This window comes from Herpailurus yagouaroundi, unplaced genomic scaffold, assembly GCF_014898765.1.
Source record: "Herpailurus yagouaroundi ecotype Mexico unplaced genomic scaffold, PumYag 184, whole genome shotgun sequence".
NCBI classification, from domain to species: Eukaryota; Metazoa; Chordata; class Mammalia; order Carnivora; family Felidae; genus Herpailurus; species Herpailurus yagouaroundi.
The window spans coordinates 8016951-8026474 of NW_024412415.1; the positions used below are offsets into that span (position 1 = coordinate 8016951).

Below are 9524 nucleotides of genomic sequence, written 5' to 3' on the forward strand. Positions count from 1 at the left end.
CTGTAACTGAAAATAGCATTTCTTTCATTTCTGAATGTAAGCAACACACCCCAACTTTTACTATTTGTTTCAGTAATAAAAAGCATATTTCTTACATCATAAATACGTGAACTATATTTTATACATTTAAATGTCATATTCTGAGAAGGTGTTCACACGTTTTTTTAGACTGCAAAGGGGTCCAGGGCACATAAAAAATGTTAAGAACCCTGCTCAATAGACTGTCACACGGGCTGTCAAATCCTTGGGTAGTGAAGGTTTATAAAATCACGTCACACAGCTGATTCACAGTCTTTTAGTCCCTTAAAAATATGAATAGCATTTACTTCCAATGATTTATTTACTTTTACTTTTTTTAAATGTTTGTTTTTGAGAGAGAGAGAGAGTGGGGGACAGAGGATCCAAAGTGGACTCTGTGCTGACAAGAGTGAGCCCAACATGGGGCTTGGACCCCCAACCGCAAGATCATTGACCTGAGCCGAAGTTGGACACTCAACCAACTGAAACAGCCAGGCACTCCCCCAATGATTTTTTAATATCTGTCAATTACATTTATAATTACTGATCTCCTACTTCTGACCTAACATATATGGAAATCTCTCTTATTACTTATTAAATCCAGGCATTATGCTTTGTGATCTTTTCAACCCTAACAAACCTACCACATCATGATTAGCAAATGAATCGAATGCTTCTGTAAGTGAATTTCTAACTTAATGTAAGCCATAGTCTGAATGTTTGTGACCCTCTCCCGACCATCATATGTTTAAATCCTAACTCCAAAGATGATAGTATTAGGTGGGACCAGAGCCCTCAAGATTAGGATTAGTACCCATAATAGGTATTTAGTATTACCAACTCTTCTCATTCTCTGTATGCTACAGCCTATCATGTCAAAATGTTTATGCTTAAGATTCAACTTTAAAACTTGCCAACTTTAAAACGTCATTTTCCCACACAAATTCAATTTCCTATTAAACCTATCCCATTCTGAACTCTCGAAAATTCATTGTACCCCAGCATTTACATTTTGTGTGAACTTGTATATTGACACGTTAAACCTCGAAGCCAGTTTTAATCTTCTTGAGGGCAGCAAGATGTCTATTATTGCCTCTCTAGCCCCATGTCTACACAAGCAACAGCGGTCAAAAGCTGTTATGATACCTTTCCTTGATAGTACCATGACAAACTCTTATTACGTGAAATCATAACACCATAGTTTATTGTCTGTTGCTTAGACTTAATCAGATGTTCACCTTGATGTACTCAAAACTGTTTTTTATCAGTCATAAGCTTTTCTAATCACGTTTGTGCTCTTTACAGTTACCTATTAAAAGACACGGATCTTTGAAAATTAGTTTGGATTCTTCTGAAACAAAATAAAGAGGAAAAGAACACAGTAAACTAAAATAACAGAATTTAACCCTCAAAAACACAAATTTGCTTTATTATCTAGTAAGGTATGTGACTTTTACCACACTTAATAACCTCAAATTGTTGATTTATAGGAAGAGCTTGAGAATTTCAAGCATAAAACACAAAGGGAATGGATTATTACTGGCAGCAAAAGGGAATAAAGTCCTGACACATGCTACCAATGGATGAACATTGAGAGCATGTTAAGTGAAAGAAGCCACTCACAAAAAGACACATATTGTATGATTCCCTTTATACCCAGTATCCAGAATAGACAAATCTACAACGACAGAAAATACATTAGTGGCTCCTAAGGGCTGCGGGAAGGGTTGATGGGGTAGTGACTACTAAGGTAGCTTTTTGGGGTGATGAATTACATAGAGTTGAAAGATGTACAATTAACTCTGAATATATTAAAAATCACAGAAGTGTACACTTAAAAAGGTTGAGTCTTTTGGTATGTGAATTATATTGCAATAAAGCTGTTGCCTGAAAATAAAACGCCACCACTAGCAAACCAGAATGAAAATCTCCTTGGGAAAGGCAATCATGAAAGTCACTGACTGGAAAAGTAAGCGGTTACCTGTGATTTTAGCAAAGTCAACCTCCTAATTTTCTCCCATTCCTCCCAACAAGTAACCTGCTAACTCCATCTCCCATTCCTACCAACAAGTACCCGAACATAAAACTAGGCAGTGTATCTATGAATCAAAGAATTTGCGAACAGTTGGCTGCAAACTAAAATAGTGAGTGCATTCTTAGGCTCTATCACTCCTAAACTGTAGGGGGCTTCCACCCTCGCTGATTACGGAAGTAGTAGTTTTCATCAGCTAGCTCAAGAAGGAATGTCAAAATAGGATGACACTTGCCTGGACACCCTACAAAAGCCTAAAAGACCACAATGGGTGTCCCCTACGCACTCCTAAGTATGTGCACGTGTTAGGCTGTCCCCACCTAACACCAACAAGCAGCACGCACCATTCACCCACATCTCAACTTGCTCCCCATAAACTGACACACTATCAAGCTCTTAGATCTCATTTGTTTAAGAGGACAGATAAAGACCTCACGGAGTCCCCACTCGAGCCTAGCCCCCGCCCTGACCCACCCCACCCCCAAACCCACACACGTGTTAGCCCGACACCGCCCCACCGGGTCCCACGTGCACCTGGTCTAACACACTCCCCACGTGTGGGCGCCCCACGGGCTTCCTCGGCTATCTGAGGTCACCGCGTGACCCCAGGCCTCTAGAGGTATAAAAGGGGGAAGGACGAGGCCCAGGTCCCTGAGGTCCCAACACTACGGGGAGTGTCCACACCCATCCTCCCTATTAACCCCAACAAATCCAAGGGCCGGGGGCGACGGCCCCTTTAAGACGCGGCCCAGTCGTCGCCCGCAGAGAGGGGCGCAACGGGGCCTACACAAATCCCCCTCCGTTCGCCCGCCCACGTCAAGTCGCCTCACCTCGGGCCGCCGGGCCCCGCCGCCGCGGCGGCGGCGGAGGGGGGGCGGGGTGCGGGCGGGGTCCGAAGGGGGGGGTCGCCCCGCCGACGGTGGAGCCGCGGTTCGCTCTCTGAGGCTGTGGGACGGTGACTGCGTTGGGCGTGGACGCTCCTAGCTCGCTCCCTCGGCGGCTCCTGGGACCCCAAGATGGCGGCGGCGCTGAGGCGGCTGCGGGCGCTGGGCCGGCGGCGGCGGCGGCCACTTTCACTCACTGAGAGGAGCGGAGCAGGGACACGGGGAGCCATGGCGGGGGGGAGGAGAGGCGCCATAGCCAGGCCAGAACAATCGAGCCGCTACTCAGCTAGCTTACCCCCGCCCCGCCCACGCTCACTGTTCTTCGCCAGCCCGTGGCCTCTCGCAGTGCCGCTGCCGTCGGCCTCGTGCAGCTCGCACCCCGCCGCTGCCGCCTGACGCCCAGAGCGGACTGGGGTTCGGGGGGAGACCCTGATCCATGCCATCTGAGTGCAGATTGGTCGGGGCTGGGACTGGCGAAGATTGCCGAAAGGCGGCGGGGAGGAGGAGGAGGATGTCATCGCTAGAGTGAGCAAGCAGATCTCGCGGGAGCAAATGTCGCGAGACCTCTCCAGTCCTGCAACCGCCGGAGAAAGGTTACTTTCCCCGGAAGTAACGTCAATCGAAACAGCCTGGGATCCTGGGAGTATTTGTTTCCGCAGGCAGGAGTTGGGAGGGTGCTTATGATTAGTTTGTTAGAGGCCACCGAACACTGAGATCACTTGAGGGAAGGGTTAGGCTCCGGTGTGATAGTTTATCCTGTTTGCAGCCACTGTAGGCGGGCTGGGAAAGTACCTGCTGTGTAGAGCCACTCTTTAAATACGGTACAGGTTTGGGCTTCCCTTTAAGGCTTAGGGACCAAGATCACGATGCTGTGGCCTCGTTAGGTAAATGCCTAGGTGGATCTTTAGGAATCAAGGACTTGGGAACACATAAAACTGTCACCGGAAATGTCTTTCTGTTCTCACACCCACCGAATGAGCCTGATGTCTGTGCCGGCTCCACAGTGCAAGCCCCGTGCTGGCCACGTTTACTAGAGTTAGTGAGATTCAGTTAACAGGATCTGTGATTAGAAGTACCTAGTGAAGCCTAACTGAAGATAAGGATTAGATTTTCCTACAAGTGAACTATGCTGCAGTATTTCAGTTTCCTCACATTTAATGCTTTAAATCCTTTAGATCTGGCCCTTAGCATTTAAGCAGAACAGCATTTCCTTAAGGTCATTAAGTAGACTTCTACATGTGCTAAATTCACTGCACTTTTAAAAAGTGAATTTTGAAAAAAGTTAATTTTGCTTAAAGGCAAAAGTATGGTACTTTCCGTAAGAAAGAAGGAGACGTAGGGAAACGCAAGTATTTGCTCATTGGCGGGGTGGGGGGGTGGGGCTAATAAACTAAAGTGATTGGTGTCTGGCAGGAGAGGAGGGTGGGAATAAGGGGAGGAGTGGAAACAAGGCAGCAGGATTGAGGAGGGAGTGGCAAATACTGTTGTAAAGGACTGATTTTTTTTTAAATGTTTTTACTTATTTTTGAGACAGAGAAAGACAGAGTATGAGCCGAGGAGGGGCAGAGAGGGGGGAAGGGGGACACAATCCGAAGCAGGCTCCAGGCTCTGAGCTGTCAGCACAGAGCCCGACGCGGGGCTCCAACTCAGACTGTGAGATCAGGACGTGAGCTGAAGTCAGACGCTCAACCAACTGAGCCACCCAAGCGCCCCAGTAAAGGACTGATTCTTAAAACCATAGTTATGTTTCACATACCCCCAAAATTAAACACCTGAAACCAACTAAGATAATATTTGAGTAACAATGAGCTGCCTGTAGTATAGACCAAAAGGAAAAGAATAAAGGGGATAAAGTCAGTAATCCCCTAGAGGGACCAAAATGCAGGTAGTAGAGTCTTAAAGTTCAAGTGTGGGTTGACTGTTTTATTTCTTTTCTATTGCTGTGCTAATTACCACAAATGCAGTGGCTTAAAATAACACGAACTTAGTATCTTACAGTGCTATAGATCAGAAGACTGATAGAGGTCTCAAAATGGGCTAAAATCTCAAGGTGTTGGCAGGGCTGCCTTACTTCCTGGAAGCTCTTTGGGAGAATTACTTCCTTTTCTACCTTCTAGAGGCTGCTCCCATTCTTTGGCTTGCAGTTCCAAAGCCTCCATTTGCAGAGCCAGCAATGGCAGGTTGGGTTCTTCTCACATCGTATCCAGCCAACTCTTACCCTTTTTCAGCACCCTCGTGATTATATCAGGCCCACCAAGATAATCCAGGTTAATCTCCCTGTTTTAAAATCAACTGATTAGCAACCTTAAATTCACCTGAAACCTTAATTACCCTTTGCAATATAACCTAACATTCGCAGGTTCTGTGGACATCCTGAGGGAGAGGGCGTTATTTTGTTCCCTGCATCTGTCCTAAAACCTCTGAAGTACAACTCTGTTTTCATCTGTGATTCTCACACTAAAGTCCAGCTTTTTCCAATCTCTAATGCAGTCTTACATTTTTTTAATAGTTTGTTTTTTTTAGTAATCTCTACACCCAACTTGTGGCTCAAATTCACAACCCCAAGATCAAGAGTTGCATACTCTTCCAACTGAGCCAGCCAGGCATCCCTACAATCTTAATTCTTGATTAAAAGTATGTACATTCTTGGGGTGCCTGTGTGGCTCAGTCGGTTAAGTGTCCAACTTTAGCTCAGGTCATGATCTTGTGGTTGGTAAGTTCGAGCCCACACGGGGCTCTGTGCTGACAGCTCAGAGCCTGGAGCCTGCTTCGGAATCTGTGTCTCCTTCTCTCTCTGCCCCTCTCTTGCTCACACTCTGTCTCTTCCTCAAAAATAAATAAACACTAAGAAATTTAAATAAAAGTATGTACATTCTTTGCCTCAGAGATTTAGTACATCATATAAAATTTAATCCACGATTTCTTGGTAATTTGGATTTAAATTGAGATTTAATATTTTTCAGAAATATGATTTTACATTAAAGTTCATTGTAACATTTTGCTTACTATCCAAATGGAAGAGTCTCTTTGGCTTGAATGTTTTCACAACCATTCAATATGCAGTATTTAATTTTATCAGGGTAATGTTTAAAATACATTAGAGGGGCATTTGGGTGGCTCATTTGGTTAAGTGTCTGACTTCGGCTCAGGTCATGATCTCACAGTTGGTGAGTTTGAACCCCACGTCATGCTCTCTGCTGACAGCGCAGAACCTGGATCCTTCTTGAGATTCTGTGTCTCCCTCTCTCTCAGCCCCTGTGCTGCTCAAGCTCTGTCTCTCTCTCACAAGAATAAATAAACATTAAAAAATTAAAAAATAAAATACATTAGAAAATAAAAAATACAGAATTTTTTTTAAGTAAGTAGGCTCTATGCCCAATGTAGGGCTTGAACTCATGACCCTGAGATTAAGGGTCACATGTTCTACCAACTGAGCAAGTCAGGTGCCCCAAAACATACAGAATATTTTTTTAATGTTTTATTTTTATTTTATTTTTGAGAGAGAAACAGCACGGGTGGGGGAGGGGAAGACAGAGAGGGAGACGCAGAATCCGAAACAGGCTCCAGGCTCCAAACTGGCAGCACAGAGCCTGACATGGGGCTCGTACACTCGAACCACAAGATAATGACCCCAACTGAAGTGGGACGCCCAACCGACTGAGCCACCCAGGCACCCCCATAATATTTTTTAATGATCATTTTGCACTTAACAAATGCACACTTTAACCAATGGAGCCACCCAGGCGCCCCAAACAAAACATTTAAAAAAGAAAAAGACCAAATGAACTGTACATAAATGCTGTGGTCCACGTACTATTTTTCACAGAGGTGTGGGGGGTAGGTTAGCAATTTGAAACTAATGTGTACGCTAGAATTAAACAAATATATTGTAGATCATGAGCTGAATGCCTCAATGTTAGAGAAAAAAGTTATTAACTAAGTAAAAGGGCAAAGCTAAAATTAAGCTTGTGGTGCTAGATTGTTGGAATCTGAAGAATTAGTATAAGTTTATGGTTTTAATTTATGTACAGGTACAGAAATATGGATTGGTGGGTATGTGTGGATTAATATAAATATATTTGAAAAAAATTTAATAAATATATTTGCTAGTTCTGTCTGCTATAGGTATCTACAAGCAATAAGAATACCTAGTACACAGGTACTTATTTCTAAACACCATTCTCCAATAAAAAGAACAAGGAGAACCTTGGAGAAATGATTGATTCAAGATGAGCCTAGAATATCTTGTGGTGCCAGAAAACAATGTTCAAAAAAGGACATCACAAAAACAGGAGCCAACCTGAAAGGGCTCTTACTAGCCAAAACAGAAGATACGTAATGATAATATTGCATTCTGACCTATAGATATTTATTTTTAATGTGCATCTATACTGATACAGTAATTGAGGTTTTTTGTTTATCATTTTTAGAGAGAGCATGAGTGGAGGAGAGGGGCAGACAGGGACAGAGGAGAGAGAAAGAGAGAGAAAGAGAAGCCCAAGCAGGCTCCACACTTACTGCAGAGCATGACAGGGGGCCCAATTCCACAATCCTGAGCTGAAATCAAGACTTGGATGCTGAACTAACTGAGCTACCCAAGCACCCCAATAATTGGTCATTTAAATGAATAAGGGAGGGGCGCCTGGGTGGCGCAGTCGGTTAAGCGTCCGACTTCAGCCAGGTCACGATCTCGCGGTCCGTGAGTTCGAGCCCCGCGTCGGGCTCTGGGCTGATGGCTCGGAGCCTGGAGCCTGTTTCCGATTCTGTGTCTCCCTCTCTCTCTGCCCCTCCCCCGTTCATGCTCTGTCTCTCTCTGTCCCAAAAATAAATAAACATTGAAAAAAAATTAAAAAAAAATAAATAAATGAATAAGGGAGAAGAGATAGGTCTTTCATATTTATTTAGTAATTTCTACACCCAATGCGGGGCTCGAGATCAAAGGTCACACAATCTTATGACTGAGCCAGTAAGGCACCCCAAGACAACTCTTTCTTAGGGTAGAATTCCATTTACTAAGTGTAGAAGGTAAGAGAGATAACAAAAATTGGCATTAAGCAAACAGTACAGTAGTGACTCTTGCAGACAAAATCCACTGATGGATGCTAAATTCGTGGGTGAAAATTTAAGGATTTACGTAGATTCAAAGTGTCTCACCCAAGATACATTTTAGCACAAAAGAGAAAGATGGTAAATTTACAATGGTGAAGCTTGGCAGAACCACCTTAACCAAGTGATCTATCTGAACATAAGTAATAAGACATATGGTATGATGGGTAAGATTCCTATACATGTACAAGGAGCTTCTAATCCCCAAGGGGCTGAACTGGAGCAGTGGGTTAAAACAGACAGGCACTTCCAGAACCATCGGATTGTAGAGGGGGAAAACAAGTATCCAAAAATGTAGGGTGCTCCTCTAGGTAGCCAAAACAATAAGTGTCAAATGGTAAAATAAAACCATAAAGGTGCTAGAAGAAAGCACTGATTAATCTTTTTAACCTTGGAGTGAAGGATCCCTTTTAAGCCTGCCATAAAAGGATGACATAGAGAAGTCAGAAAATAAAAATGCTGATAAATATAACAAAAACAATATAACCTAACCTAAAAATCACCATAAGTCACAAAAAGAAGCCAATTTCTTTAATATACAAGGAGCATTTATGTACCAAATTTTAGAAAGTAACAGCCTAATAGGAGAAGAGATAAAGAAGAAAACACACAATTCATTCATTTGTTCAGTAAGTGTTTGCTGAACGCTTAATATTTGCAAGGCATGGTTCTAGCACTGGAGATGTGGCTTTGCAAAAAACAACAAAAAGGAGTGCCTTATTATCTCAATCCATAGAGCATGCAACTCTTGATCTCAGGGCCCTGAGTTCAAGCTTCACACTGGGTATAGATCCTACTTACACATGCACACACACACAATTAAAAAAACAATTAATGGGGCATCTGGGTGGCTCAGTCAGTAAGCATCTGTCTCTAGATCTCCATGTAGGTCTTGATCTCAGGGACTTGGTTCAAGCCCCATGTTGGTTCAAGCCTCCACACCTAGCATGCAGCCCACCTAAAAATATACATCTATAATTTTAAAAACAGCAATTAAAGGAGAGTCTGGGTGGCTCAGTCAGTTAAGCATCTGACTCTTGATTTCAGCTCAGGCCATGTTCTCGTGGCTCATGAGATCGAGCCCCACATCAGGCTCCATGCTGACAGTGTGGAGCCTGCTTGAGATTCTCTCTCTCTACCTCTCTATCTGTGCCTCCTGTGCTCACTCACACACGCACTCTCTCTCTCTCTCAAAATACATGAATACACTTTAAAAAGAAGTAATTAAAAAAGAAAAAGAAGGGGAGACTGGTTGGCTCACTCAGTAGAGCATGCAACTCTTGACCTTGGGGTTGTGAGTTCAAGCACCACATTGGATATAGAGATTACTTAAAAATAAAATCTTTAGGGGAGCACCTGGGTGGCTCAGTCGGTTAAGCGTCCCACTTTGGCTCAGGTCATGATCTTGCAGTTTGTGAGTTTGAGCCCCGTGTTGGGCTCTGTGCTGACAGCTCGGAGCCTGGAGCCTTCTTCGGATTCTGTGT

The 9524-nt window shown here is 43.7% G+C and overlaps 1 protein-coding gene across 5 annotated transcripts in view; it reads right to left on the reverse strand.

Moving 5' to 3' along the window:
* The window catches only part of INO80 (INO80 complex ATPase subunit), a 146218-nt gene extending 143263 nt beyond the window's left edge, over positions 1 to 2955 (reverse strand). For all 5 annotated transcript variants that reach the window (XR_005795778.1, XR_005795777.1, XM_040492327.1 and 2 more), the window contains exon 1: positions 2881 to 2955. The gene's annotated coding sequence lies outside the window, so the exon portion shown is untranslated. The remainder of the gene's footprint in view (positions 1 to 2880) is intronic.
* Positions 2956 to 9524: the final 6569 nt, after the last annotated feature.